The sequence below is a fragment of the Pinus tabuliformis genome, chromosome 8, assembly GCF_031772625.1.
Source record: "Pinus tabuliformis cultivar Carrire ecotype Pingquan chromosome 8, CPIR1, whole genome shotgun sequence".
Lineage (NCBI taxonomy): Eukaryota > Viridiplantae > Streptophyta > Pinopsida > Pinales > Pinaceae > Pinus > Pinus tabuliformis.
This window is the reverse complement of record NC_142294.1, coordinates 736,701,566-736,717,237: the sequence shown is the minus strand read 5'-3', so window position 1 is coordinate 736,717,237 and position 15,672 is coordinate 736,701,566.

Sequence of the window (15,672 nt, the reverse complement as noted above, 5' to 3'; positions counted from 1 at the left end):
TCCGTCTAAAGTTTTCAAATCAAACAACGAGCTAACTCCCCAGCGGAGTCACCAAATTGTTGTGGAGGTAAATCCCCTCTGCGAACAGAGGCGATCCCTACTAGCCCAGACCGGGTCTAGCAACAATCAAACAATGCTATCATGCAAGTTCCTAATTGCAAATTAAAGGTGGATGATGAGAACCTACTTGGATTCCAACGCTAATATTTGTAGAAGAGACGTCGCTCTCGTTCCTTTGCTTCGGCTGGTCACGAACCCCACGATCTCCGTGATTGGACACCTGCACATGCAAAGAACAACACAAATACAAGCATAAAATTCAATAGATGCAATTATATATCAGTCAGAAAAGATATAACTCAACATCAATCATTACAAAGGACAATGAGAGTGGAACCATAATGATAGTCATCTATTATTGATAAATAACAAAGAAGAATACAACCATAGTTCTGACGTCAAATCCTCCTTTGGCTAGGTGATCAGCTACACAAGTCTTTCAAAGCTTGTTGGGATGGGAAACAAGCCTCTCTCTCCTTGGTGACAAGAATCTCCTCACTTATATTTGGCCTTATGGATGCAAAGAAGGCTCTTGCAACTTCAATCCCTTGAACTCCTGGAACTCTCACTATCACTAGCACTAGCTGGAACTAGCTTGCTCAAGGCAAAAGAACAAGCTTTTATAGATAGAGGGGAAGGAGATAGGATCAACACAATATTCATGGGATTGGCTTTATCACTTAGAAGCTTCCATGAAAGGTGGAAAACCACTTCCCTTCTATGGAGATTCGAAGCCAAACCATCCTAACTCAACACAGATTCAGTTGGTGAATGGGTTAAGGAGAACCTTCGGAAGTTTGTTTGTTAAAAACTTTACCCAACTGGGTTGGCGCGAGTGCGACTCTGAGACATAGCGCCAACTGGCGCGCCCTCTTTAGAGGATTTCCCCCATTGGCGCGAGCAGTACACTATGGAACCGCGCCAATGCAAAAGAGGTCTTTTTATGGGTATTCTGTAGGAGATGTCTTCAGGGCATATGAAGCTCATATTTAGAGGAATATAATGCAAGTGGTTTCAGGTCATGCCACTTCTCACAGGTCCCAGAATGAGTCCTCCAGCGTGCAGGAGAGGGGTAACAGGGACGGTGACAAACGATGACAAATTACTGTGTAACAGTAACATTGCAAATAAATCTGAACACATTCTTATTTCTGCCCTTACTAGTTCTTCTCCACCAGATTCATGGGATAGTTGGTTGGTTGATAGTGGGGCCACTCACCATTTCTTTGGATCCAAGGAAATCCTCTCTAATATAGTAGAGAGGGAGACTAAGCTAAATATCATTCTTAGAGACAAATCTAATCATCCTGTGAAAGTCTTTGGGTCCATCAAATTTTAGTTGAATTATGGGGAATCATTTCTGCTAAATGATGTTATGAATGTAACGAGATTAATGAAGAATCTGGTATCTATATCCGCATTGGAAGACAAAGGGATGAGGGTTGCCTTCATCAAAGGAAAAGTTCTGACTTGGCCTATTGATTCACCTATGAGAGATGCATTCACATTAGGATCGAGATTTGAAGGACTTTATAGAGTCATTGGAAGGCCACTTCTAGCATTATTTCATAATACCAATCATATCAACGAGTTATGGCACCGCATACTGGCTCATATACACTATGATGCACTTTTGAAGTTGAAGAATTTGGTCTTAGGTATCCTCGATGTTCAAGCTCATCATGATGGAGTTTGTCCAAGTTGTGTGAGTGGAAAGAAAATTAGGGGACCATTCCCCTCTAGTAAGAACAAGAAAAATTACATCCTCCATCTCATTCATTCCGATATATGTGGTCTGATGCTAGTACATTCCATTGGTGGTCATCTCTACTGCATCACCTTCCTTGACGACTTCTCAAGAAAGACATGGATATACTACCTTAAGTGCAAAGATGAAGCCTTTGAAACATTCAAGGAATTCAAATCCTTGATCAAAAATTAAACAAGAAAGAGAATCAAAGTCTTGAGGTCGGACAATGGAGGGGAATACATGTCAAACAAATTCATAACACTTTTCAAGAAAGAAAGGATAAATAAGGAAATTATTGTGCCATATACTCCTAAACATAATTGTTTAGCTGAAAGTAAGAACAAGTCTATAATTGAAGTTGCCCATGCCATGCTCCTTGATCAAAAGGTGCCAAATTTTCTTTGGGTCGAAGTCACATCTACTGTTGTATATGTTCAAAACAAGGTGCCTCATCAATATTTCGAAAACAAGACCATTGAAGAAATATTCACAAGAGTAAAGCCTGATATTAGCCATCTTCGTATATTTGGATGCCCCGTATATTTTCATGTGCTGAAGGATAAAGGGATAAAATTGGAAGCTACAGGAAGAAAAGGAACGTTTGTGGGTTATTGTGAAAATCCTAAAGCATATAGAATATATATTCCTGGTCAGAGGAAGGCAGAAATTAGTAGGTACATAACATTCGATGAAGATGTAGCTCTTGGAAAAGTAAGAAATCTTCCTCTGCCTCCTCCTCCCAAGGAAGATGATTGGGATATTCTAGATGGCCCTTTCGTGCTCGAATCAGATATTGATGATGATCCCATGGAGCCTATGGATCCATTAGATCCTCCTCCAAGTGATCCTCCTACTAGGAAGAGACCACTTTGGATTCACGATACTTTGTAGAATGCTGAAAGAGATGTTCCCATTCATAGATCATTGAGAGAAAGGAAGCAACCATGAAGGTGTCAGGGATATGTTTCATCCATGTGCACTATGGTTCAAGATGAACTGTCCTCATTTTAAGAAGTAGTAAAATAACAAGCATGGAAGGATGTTATGGCTGAGGAATATGAATTGATTGTGAAAAATGATGTATGGGATGTTGTACGAAGACCAAATGGGAAGTATGTTGTGACTTCAAAGTAGCTATTCAAGATCAAACATGGAATTGATGGCAGCATTGTGAAATATAAAGTAAGGTTCGTAGCTCGAGGATTCTCTCAGAAAGAGGGAGAATATTATGATGACATATTTGCTCCCATAGCTCGATATACAATCATCCGTTTGATAGTTTCCCTTGTTGCTAGTCAAGGATGGACTCTTCATCAGATGGACGTAAAGAATGCTTTCTTGCATGGCATGTTACAAGGAGAAGTATATGTTGAAAAACCACATGGATTTGAAGTGGAAGATCAAAGAACACATGTTTGCAGGTTGAAAAAGGCATTACATCAATGTTTGAAGCAAGCTACCCGAGCTTGGTATGCACGCATTTTTAGTTACTTAATGAAGCTAGGATTCACAAGAAGCAATGACTATCCCAACCTCTACTTCAAGGTAGTCCAAGGTATGCCATTGATTTTGGTTTTATATGTTGGCGATCTATTCTTTATAGGTAGTGAGCCTCTGATGATCGAGTGTAAGAGGGAGCTAGTCTCTGAATTCGAAATGAAGAACCTTGGTCTCATGCACTACTTTCTAGGTCTTGAGGTGTGGCAAAGGCCTGGTGAGATTTTCCTTTCACAAGGAAAATACGTTGTAAAGATGCTAGAAATAATTGGAATGACTGAATGCAAATCCATGGCTACACTGATGGAAATGAACTTCAAGAATTTATGTGGAGAAGCTACAAGACCCGATTTGGAAACTCCATTTGAGTATAGATAACTGATTTCGGATCTAATGTTCCTTGTGAACACCTATCTAGATATATGATATGCAATAAATACATTGATTCAATTTATGACTGATCCCCTCCAAGCACATTGGATAACTTCCAAACATGTATTGAGATATTTTCATGGGTCAATCACACTTGGCTTGAGATATTCTGTTGGAGATGTTTAACTTCATGGATACACTGATTTTGATTGGGAAGGAAATGTTATCGACATAAATAGTACATCTGGATGTTGTTTTAGCCATGGATCTAGAATACATAGTTCCTAGCATGGCTAGCTGCGAAGCAGTTTGGTTGAGGAAGCTCTTTGGAGAGCTATTTGAGTAGGTCCTAGACACTATAATGATATATTGTGACAACAAGAGTGGGATCCATTTGGCAAAGAATCCCATGTTCCATGACAAGTCCAAGCACATTGAGATTCAATATCACTTTATTCAAGCCATGGTGTAGAGAGGAGCTGTCAGGCTCCATCACATATCGACATATGAACATATTGCATATATTATCACCAAGACATTACCAAAATGAAAGTTCTTGGTCTTCATAGAGTAGCTTGGACTAATGGATGTGGTCCCTCTAATAAGGGGCAACATTGATCGAGGACACTAAGCCAACTCTTCCTACCTTGTTTGAGCTCCCAGGGTGAGGAATTGATATAGAGGGCTAGGGTTGAGGGATCTCTAGACAATAGGGTACTCCCCTATATGTTACCCAAAGGGTTGAAGATGATGCTCCCCTATATTAATAGGGTCAGAGGATGTTGCTCCCCTGTATAGTATTTGTAGAGTATACCCGAGTTCGCATCATACCCACAAGCAAGGCTTGTTGGGAATACTGCTCCTTGTTTGGCCAATGAGTTGAGAGTGTACTTGGGGTGTATAACCCAAGTTGATTATGATGAAGGTCTTCTACCACATGAATATTGAGAGTCATTGATGGGAATATCAATAGGAAATAGGATTGGGTTGAGATGGTTCTCCCCTTTTGAGATTATGGGTTGAGGATGAGCTCCCCGATGAGATTCTAGGGTTGAAGATGTGCTCCCCTGTATTATGAATTATCTTGTTTATTGGTATGGGTGGAAGCTATTTCTCCTTGATTATTCTTCTTCTGGATTAGCAAATAGAGTTGAGCATAGATAGCCACAACAGGATGACAACATGATAGGATGATGTGAAGATCAACTGACATATATTGGGAGGTGGAATTCTTCCTAGTTGAGAGGGAGTGTTAATTTTTGAAACTAAGATCAAATTCCACATTGGAAAAATCATATGACTGATATGATTCTTGCATTAAATTCCTCTTTTCAAGAGCACCAAAATTAACCTAAAGATCACCCAATTTGGTCAACAAAAGTTGAGTTTTGAATTATTTTATTCATACATATATTAGGGAATGGGTCATCCCTAGGCACATGTGAAATTGGTTAGGTTGGCCTCAACCCAAGTGGACCCACAAGAAAGCCTATAAATCACATTGCTCAAGATATCTTCTATTCTTCGATTTTGTATTAGTTCACACGGGTTTGTTGGAAGGAGTTCGCGCAAGGGTCTGAAATAACATGGGTGAAGATCGCTCTGATCTAGGTTTTTCTAATTCCTAGATGCTAGCACAAAACTAGACATTTTAGTCCCTGGACATTGGCACAGAGTAGGCAAGACAACATCTAGAGAGCCCTAGACACTGACACATAAGATTAAGGGAGCATCCAGGGTTTCAGAGGTAGATATGAAGGTGTCTGTTCCCAGACACTCGCTCAAAGTAGTCCTGAGAGCATCCAGGTCGTCTCAGGCACAGACATAACAAATAGAAGAGATCTTCTGAGGGTTTTTTAGCATATCTGGTGGGTTTGACCCCGGACACATGTACATGGTCTTCCTAAGAGTGTCTAGGTAGTTATAGACGCCCTCACATAGTGGCTGAGAGAGCATCTAGGAAGTTTCAGACGCACACAGTAAGTTTTTGTGAGAGCATCCCAGGTTTTGAATTTGGATTTAACAGTTGGCTTCAGTTGGCTTCAATGATTTGGTAGATCTGGGTTTATCTCTATTGTTATATAGATCTGTATATCTGATTTGTAAATCTCTATTGCTATCATATGTATTGGGTTCATTGTACTTTTTGCTAAAAACTCTTTATGACGATCTACTAAAGAAGAAGATTTGAAAGGGTTTCCCCCTTGTGGGGTTTTTCCCTAGTCTTGGACCAATCTGCTGTCTCTTAAGGTTGTGTTGTTGTCTTCTTTGTCACTGCATATATTTTTCTTTCTTGAGTTATGTTTATTACTGCTTATACTGCTAATAATTGGATGCATTGTTAATGAAGAAGTAAATTGGGCTAAAGTAACTAATATAGCATAGAACAATCTGAAAAATTAACACAGAGAGGTCCTCATTTTGTCCACATTTCTATCCCAGCACATGTGTAATAACCCTTGATTGATTTTCTATGTAAATAAAATAAGACCAAGGTCATGGGACACGTATTCCAAGTTGAATGTTTGACGAAACATAGGGTTGGATATTACTAGTGATTAATTAACAGCTATGGAAATTAGCAGAGGCATTGGAAAATGAAAAGTGACAATAATTGGCATATTATTTATGAAATAAAGTAAAATAGGAGAAAAGGAAGGTGAAGATACACATATTTTCATGAGAGGGAAATCGAAGGAAAAATGAAGGAAAATGAAGAAAATAAAGGCACCAATGATAAAAAGGATTTTGAGGATCAGTTGCTAGCCTTTTGACAAATTTTGGGTTGAACTCTCTTCCATTCTCTCATTCTCATACTCTTTCAGGCTTAGAGAAATCTTGGAGAATTTCTTGGAGCGTGCTTGGACAACTTTAGAATTCATTTGGATTGGAGAAAGAAGGCAAGGGAAAGCAGGAAAACATAAGGGAATAGTTAGATCAACAAATTCAACTGGATTGCTTTGCGAGTAACAAGTTGCATGTGTGATTTCCTTGTTGAATTCTGAATGCATGGTATATGCATGTGATTTTATGGTTATGTGTTGTCATTGGCATGGATATTTTCCTGAATTGATAGTGGTTTTAGGCTTGCCTTGCCATTTCTAGGATAGCCACGATGTTGTGGGATTTTCCACTGTTGTTTTACTGATTGGTGTTCATGTTCCTTATGGTTGTGGGTTGGGACAAATGCTCTGGAAGCTTTGGAGCAGCTTGGGTTGAGTTACTAGTCCTAGGTCCTAGGTTGGGACAAACTATCTGGAGCCCTTGGTGGGCTGAGTTATTAGTCCTTGGAGCCAAGTTGGACAAATGCTCTGGAGCCCTGGAAGGCTGTGAGTTGAGTTACTAGTTCCTATACCCCTAAAAAACTTGGATAGGGACCAATTTGGTTGGTGTTAGTGATGTCTGACCATAGAGGTGGAATCACTGTGGTTGAGGGTTGAGGTGGTTTTCCTCTTGAATCCTTGGTTTATTCCATGAGATACCACATTCATGCTTGGAATATGGCTTAGGGGTGATTGGATGAAAAAGAGATTTGGTTCAACCCAATTTATGGTCGGGTGGTACATGGAAGTCCTTGACTTGGTTGGCATTTTCATATGTTAATATGAGACATTTTTCCTATTGTGATCTATGAGAGTTTGTAGTGATTATTTTGGTGATATCATGCCTGAGTTTCCATGGTTTCTATGTTAGTTATTTTTTGGTTATATGATGTGTATTATTTATGACTATTGTCATGAATTGTTTATTTATTAATTGGTTTATGAATGTATGGACTAACAAGTATTGTTGCGGTTATGTGGAGAGGGAATAAATCATTCTTGGTGATTCTCATATGAATCTTAGACTATTTTGATCATATATGCATTCATGACCTATAGCTTCTATGTTTTCCATGTGTTTGAATAAATGTATGTTATGGATTAGGAAGTCTAGGTCAAGTTTGTGATCTAAGATTGAATTTTTAGCTTTGTCATCATGTTAATAGTGATTCTTAAAAATCTCAAGAAATTTTGAGCAATGGTCTAGAGGCTAGCCTAAAAAGGTGGCACAAATCCCGAGACAACATGCTCAAAACTAAAGGGTTTTGGCCATAACCGCATGGAGGCAAGCTTGTGAGTGTGATTATAGCCTTATAACCACATGGAAGTTGTGTTAAGGGTGAAATTATTGGTCTATACAGTGAAACAAGGTTCTAGCTCAGGGATTGACCACCGGGGGCGCTTCTTCAGCTCCTAAGTGACCTGTAGCCCCTATAGGATGTCATTTTGTGGTCATTTTGTAGGCCCCACTTCCTTAACTAGAACTGGGAGGTCAGGTCATGTCGTAGTGACATTTGTCTCATGTTTATCCTAACAAGCTTGTGAAATTGGGTAAATGTGGGAAGGGTGGTTACGACATGCTTGTTCCACACTACTTGGTCCGCATGACGACATCTGCATAACTTCTTTCATGCACACTATTTTCAGTGCAAATTATGCTTATCTTCCTATTTCCGAATAACTTTTCGTATTTGTGTGGATACATCAGTATTTCATCAACATTTCTGTCTCATCCCATGCTTGTTCCGCATTTCTTTCTCTGCATAATGATGACTACACAACTTATTCTATATCGTATTTAGGTGGAGAGGTCCATATTTCATCCAGATTTGTTTCTCAGCCCATGCTTGTTCTGCACTGCTTTCTCTGCACAATGAAAACTGCACCACTTCTTCCGTACACACTGTATCTGGAGACCCCACTAGAGAAAACAAATATTTTATTAAATGATTAATGTATACGAAGTTATTGCTAATATTTTGTATATTTCAAACATCTGCTTGTTTATTCTCTTGTGCGGAAGTGCTCTTTATGCGGATGTCTGCACTTTTCACTAAGTGATAATATTATTGCTAATATTTTAGTTATAAATAATGCATATTAGTAGTCAATTGAGTAAAATTTATGTGGATAATAACATTGTTTATGTTCATATTATTGATAATATTTTTATTGTAAATAATGTTTCGAATATCTATTTTTTTTATGCTCTTGTGCAAAAAAAAAAAATTATGCGGATGTATTCACTTTGCACTAAACACTTTTATTGCTAATACTTTAGTTATAGATAATGCATATCAATAGTCAAGTAAGTAAAAGTTGTGCGGAGTGCACACACAGTTGTGTACAAAACCACATTTTGTAGCAGAAGAAGCCTTCAAGTTTGCATTGTGCGGATAATAAAATTGTTGAGGCACATATTATTAATAATATTTTAATTGTACATAATATATACTACTGATATTTAAGTAAAATTCAATTGTAAATAATGTTTCAAATTTGCATATTTTTGGAAGTGTAGATAAAGTCCATTGTGCGGTGGAAGTTTTCAATGTGCGAATCGCCGTACTTGGTACTTTAGTATTAAATAATTGCAATGCAACCAAAGGAAGCGGTGGAATTATACAATTGTTGCTAATACTTTAGTCATAAATGATGTGTATCTACCTGTCTCTATAGTTAATTAAGTGGGGTACGCATATAACCCACACTTCTATCTCATCTCATGCTTGCTCCACATTTCTTTCTTTGCACAACAAAATTTGCACAACTTCTTTTGTACACACTATGTGTGGACACACTTACTCCACAAGCATTGTGAGCTAGAGTCCGCCAACTCGAGTAGCTATGATACATCCTATACTTTTTTTCAAATAGAATAAAACATTAGTTCTCTTACTGTAAGTATTGAGACTATTTTACGATGGCCTTAATTATGCTTATAAATTTATTCGATTCATTTCTTTTTCCAAATGAATAGTCTATTATAATTATAACAAAATAATATAGTTAATTATTATAGTTAATATGTAATAATGGTTAATCATTACAAGCATTAGGACTGTGCATCCACTTAGGCTCTTCTTTCTAATTATATAATAGCATTATAAAAATTAATCATTATATGGAAGATTTATGTGCAGAAGTCGACACAACGAGTTGCGCACAATGAACTTCCTCACAATGGCAATGCGAATGTCGAGGACTATGTTGTGTAGGTACCACTAATCGGAAGTGAGCTTGGCAATATCGAGTTGAAGTCAAGTTCCTAATATAATGTTATTGGTAATGTTGTTGGTACGATGTTTTTGGTAATGTTTTAGATATAAATAATGCTTTTGTCACTAGTATTTTATTATTGAATAATCCATATTTGTTGTTTGCAATATTTTAGTTATAAATTATGCAAATTTCTATATTTCAGAATATCACTACTCAATTTAGATCCATTTATGCTCTTCCTTGTAATTATATAATAAAAATATAAAAATGAATCATTGTACATAATATTGATGTGCAAAATCTGACACAACGAGTAGTGCACAATGAAATTTCGCATAATGGCAATGTGGATGCCTAGGAATATGTTGTGTAGGTATCACTAATCAAAAGTGATCTTGGAAATATCGAGTTGAAGTCAAGTTCATAAAATAATGTTATTGGTAATGTTATTGGTATGATGTTATTGGTAATGTTTTAGTTATAAACAATTCTTTTGTCACTAGTATTTTAGTATTGAATAATCCATATTTGTTGTTCACAATATTTTAGTTATAAATTATGCAAATTTTCATATTTCTGAATATCACTACTCAATTGAGTGAAGGTTGGATCGATTTGAAATGCAAAGAACACATTAACAACATGAATGATAAGAACATTGAGGACAAGATTTGTTTATGGTTATTTGTAATGAGAAATATTTCATGCTTTCATTGTGTAGATCTATGTATCTTTGGACTTCGCATTGAAGGCATTTATATTTGTTGTTCGTAGTAACATCAAGACAAGCAATGGATTGATACGATATTATTGCTAATATTTTAACTATAAATAATGCTTTTTATTGTTAATATTTTAGTATTAAATATTTTGTATTTGCTTTTTCAATATTTTAATTATAAATAATGTGTATCTCCATAGTTTCGAATATCAACAGTCAATTGAGCAAAGGTTGTGAATAATTCGAAGAAAGTTGAATCATTGAACACAAACTTTCTTTATGGTTATGTTGCTCAAATGAAAGAAATGTGTGGAAATACAAAGGTAGTCTATTGTAAGGAGGAAACTTTCAAGCTCTGATTCTGCAAACACTTGCATTTCACATTAAAGGCTTTTGTAGATTTTTTTTTAGGAACTGATGCGTAAGTACTGAGTTTGGCTATGGAAAAGTTCAAAGCTAACATGTAGTGTCAACATTCATTTATCAAATTCGATATCCATATTATAATCGTTATTTGTGTAGTATAACATTAGTGTTTATAACATATTTTATTACATGAATATTGTAGATTTTGCTTGGGTAGTTGGAAGTGACAACGAGACATAAATGAGACACAACCGTTGGAATCCCATATCCAACTATATAATTTAGTTAATTTAGTGAACAAAGTTCATTTAATATTTACATAATGCAATAAAGGAGAAAAGGCATCCAAGTGGCGAATTGACATATGGGTTTTGAAATTACTTTTAGAAAGTAAAAGCTGGATGGTAGCAAGGCAAGTATACAGAGCAAATTTGTTGGATACACGTTAGTTTGGTGAATAATTATGGAAAATATTTTTATTTATTGACAAAAGAGCTTTAGTTAATGAAAAAAGAATGTGATTTACGATTTTAATAAAATAGTATGTCGACAGTGATTTCTAAAGTGTGTAAGGCAGATCAATCATGAAATGTAATCATGTTAATTGCACTATGTCAAATTGGAATTTAAGTAAAACATATACGTTTTAAAGTAACAAATTTTACAACAGTGTTTTCTGGTTAAGGATCAGGCAAATCAATAATATCCACATTGATAATAATTACTAGTTAGTGGATATCATTGAAATCGATAATAGTTAAATGTCATTTTAGACCTTAAATGTCAATTTGTGATTTAGATGACATATTTCCTCTTACACATTATATATATTCTTGTTTCCTGCAAAAACAATGTATCAATGTTCATTTTGTTTGCTAAGTGTTTTAAAATATTGCTTTATAATTTGTCTATTGTTTTTTGCATTTGTTACTAATAACAAAGAAATGACAAAGAAAAAATGACAGGGGTACATGGAAGATGTACATACAAGGAGCGAAAATATTTTAATGCTCAACCAAGATATCGTAATACTTAGCAAAGATATTTTAATGATAATACATAAAATACTAGAACTCCAACAAGTGCTTAGGCGTCTCAAAGATGGACTAGGTATCGTAAGAACGTTATCAGAGGAACTATTACAAATCATGAACAAATGAACCAACTCTCGATTTTGATAACATAATCAATACAATCGTTAATTTCCAGAAACAATGGTTAATTAATAGAGAAAGCACTCCTAGATTTTTGCTATTTGCTGAATAGATTTTGAAATTCAATATATGCTAAAGGCTATGTATTGTAATATTTTCGACAGAGTTAATGCAAAGAAACATATCAGACTATTCTGGATTATAGATCTATGTATAAATGCAATATGTTTTATAAGTTATATCGATTTAGAAACTCAACAATGTAAACTTTGAAACAAGAACTATAAACTCAAAACAAGAACTCTAGACAAAAAAATCCCCCCAAAACATGAAAAATCAACTCGAAAATGGAAAGTGTTGATGTGTTCATGTTGAAATAACGTCTATTTCTTTTCAGGATAAATTTTCAACATTTTGAAATAATTGCGTAAAATATTTTATCATGACTTCGAAAAACATTAAATTTCAAAAGAATAATGAAAACATAAATTTAAAAAAAAGACAAAAAAAATCAAATATATAAAAAAGAAAAACAAAATTAACCTATAAAAGAAAAGAAATAAAAAAGTAAGATATATATATATATATATATATATATATATATATATATATATATATATATATAACAAAAACATATTTAAAAAAAAATGTGAAAAAAAATAAAATTGTCTGGTAAAGACAAAAAAAATTGAAAAAAAAAAACAAAATTTAAAAAAAAAAAAACTATAAAAATAAATAAATAAAAATACAAAAAAATTTAAAAACCATTAAAAATAAACAAAAAATAAAAATAAATATAATAAAAACAAACCCGATTTTAAAAAAACTACAAAATTAACCAAAAAAAATTAAAATGTTCTAAATAATTAAAAAACAAATTAAAAAATTAAAAATTATTAAAATTAAATTAAAAACCTTTAAAAAAACATAAAAGAATTACAATAAACATAAAAAAACATAATTAATTAAAAATTAACAAAAACATTACCATTAGCATTTAAAAATAATTTCTTTTAAATGTTAATGGTAATATTTTGTTAATTTTTAATTATTTTTTTATTTGATTTTTTTTTAAGGATTTTAATCTAATTTTAATAGTTTTTTTAATTTTTTTTGTTTGTTTTCAAATTATTTAAAACATTTTAATTTTTTTAGTCTTTTTTTTCTTTTCTTTTTTTAAATCAAGTTTGTTTGTTTTGTTTTGTTTTGTTTTTTGTTTTGTTTTTTTGGGTCTTTTCTATATACATTTTTATTTGTTTTTTTAAGTAATCAACATTTAAAAAAAAAAAAAAAAAAAAAACAACTAGATAATTTATGAAGTAATCATGATTTAAAAAACAATTGGACATAAAAAAATTTAAACTTGTCCTGACGATGAACCACACTAGTTGGTTCGAAACGCATCGACAAATGATATTCTATGTGATTTACGCTGAAGAATCTATCATTAAAAAAAAAAAAAAATTAAAGTGTCAAAAAATGTAACATTTAAGAAAAATATACACAATACATTAGAAAATTTAAAGTATCAAAAATAAGCCCTCTAAAAAAAGGGCTTGATGCTGCATCGACACATTTCAAAATCAATATGAAAATCACTAACATTTAAAAATAAATATTTATATTTGATACATAAGAAAATTTGAAGTGTCAAAAATATGCTCCAAAAAAAAAGTATTCTGAATCAACGTTTTTCAAAATCGGGTGATTTTTTGCTACCTCAACAAAACGGGTAATCGTATCAATTCCCGTTTCAAAGTTTACATTGTTACTTGTTTGAGATTTGTATGACGAGTTATTTAGATATTTGTTTAAATCTTCTATGGAATAATTGTTTAAATAGGAAAAATATATTGAATTTGTAAATAAAAAACATTGTTATTGTAAAGTAATGTCACTAAAAATTGCATCATAACGAACTTATATTTCCTAAGTAGTTATAGAACTTGTAATGTGATAAATCAATAAAACAATGCAAAAAACAATAATGAGGGGAAAAAACAAAAAATGACATAGCATAATACAAGACATAGAGGCAAAACAAAAAAAATGGTTCATTGGATAACATTTATGTACAATGTCATAGTAACATTTGCATTGGTAGAAAAAAATCATCTTTTTGTTGTGATGAGTTGACTGCTAATCTTGTTTGCATGGGTATAATATATTTATTGATAATGTGAAATTAGATTGCAAATGTCTAGTAAAACAAAAGAGTTATTAGGATGTCTAGAAATGCAATGAGCAAAGAGCAAACATTGTGCCATTACGGAATTGCTTAACAACATAAACAAAGAAACTTGTCATTGTATACATATAACTGTGTTTTGATGGTCTATCGTAAATATGTCATGTCATTCGAAATTGCTCATGATTTCAATAACATCTATTTTGTCTGCACAATATTGGTCATTGGAAATTTATATTAGTGCAAGTAATACTCTTTCCAGTTCGACGCCCCACAGAATACACTATTTTTCAATATTGTCAGTTGCATGTAGGATGTAATTTAGACAATGAAAATAAAGAAAACCAGAGTGATGCTTGCAAGCGTTGCAATAAAGCATAGAATTGTTCATAGTTCTAGAAGTTGTGATTGGAGTACTGCATTTTGCGCATATAGTTTCGAATGGCATCGTATATACGTAACCACTTTCAAATAATCTTGAAGATGCTATAAAATTAATATAGAAAACAAACTCTTAGTAACACGAAATTAAATTTCTTTCTTATTTTTTGTTCTTTATCCATGTCTATTTAAACAATATGATATAGCTTACTATGCATATTCTGCTTGGAAAGGAAAGTAACTTGCTTAGAATGTCAACTTTCTTTCTTGTGTTCAATGCACAAATGAACGTTGAATGTGAAGTATGTAAAACTTTTTATTGTTTTCTAACTATATTTTTTAGCAACATCAACATAAAAACGTTTTGTTGCAAATCTCTTTGGATTGAAACATGCCAAAATAAGTTTATTGTGTACTTGAACTTGTTATATATGCAACATTTGTAAAACAATACATTAAAACCATACAATATATGATGAATAATTTTTTCCCCAAACACTGGAATATATAGACCTATGTATACGTAACTTGTTTTTTATTTCAATGAAGTTTGTAACAATAAAACTTTTAAATAAAACAAAGCTTACTATACCTTTTCCTATTCTCCATTGTTATCTTTGATTTCTAGAACATATTGCATTTATGAAATTGCAATAGATGTGATTGTGCCTACTGTAAAGACATTGTCATTACGTGGCAGATTTGCAATTGTCGTGTTTGGAAAAAAAATATGTACTTTGCACAAACATGAAAAATGTTTTCTACGTTGCTAAAATTATTTGTTAGACCAGAAGGTAACTCCTCAAATTAGGATTTGTTTATTCATTTAGACTGCTCATAGTTATATACATGAGGGAGTGACTCCTGGGTTTCATCTCTCGATGAATCTTCCTTTTCCCTTATTTATTATTTACACTATTTACAATTGTTCACCCAATCCCCATGATTAGGTGTCAACATTCCCCCCTTAATCTGAAGGGATGTTAGTGAGTCCAAGCATCGTTCTGAATATTTCAAGCTTTTCTCTTCCAAGAGCTTTGGTGAAGACATGTGCAATCTACTCATTAGTGGAACAATGGCATAGATGGATTGTTTTGGCCTCAACATGATGTCGAATCAGATGGTATTTTGTATTGATG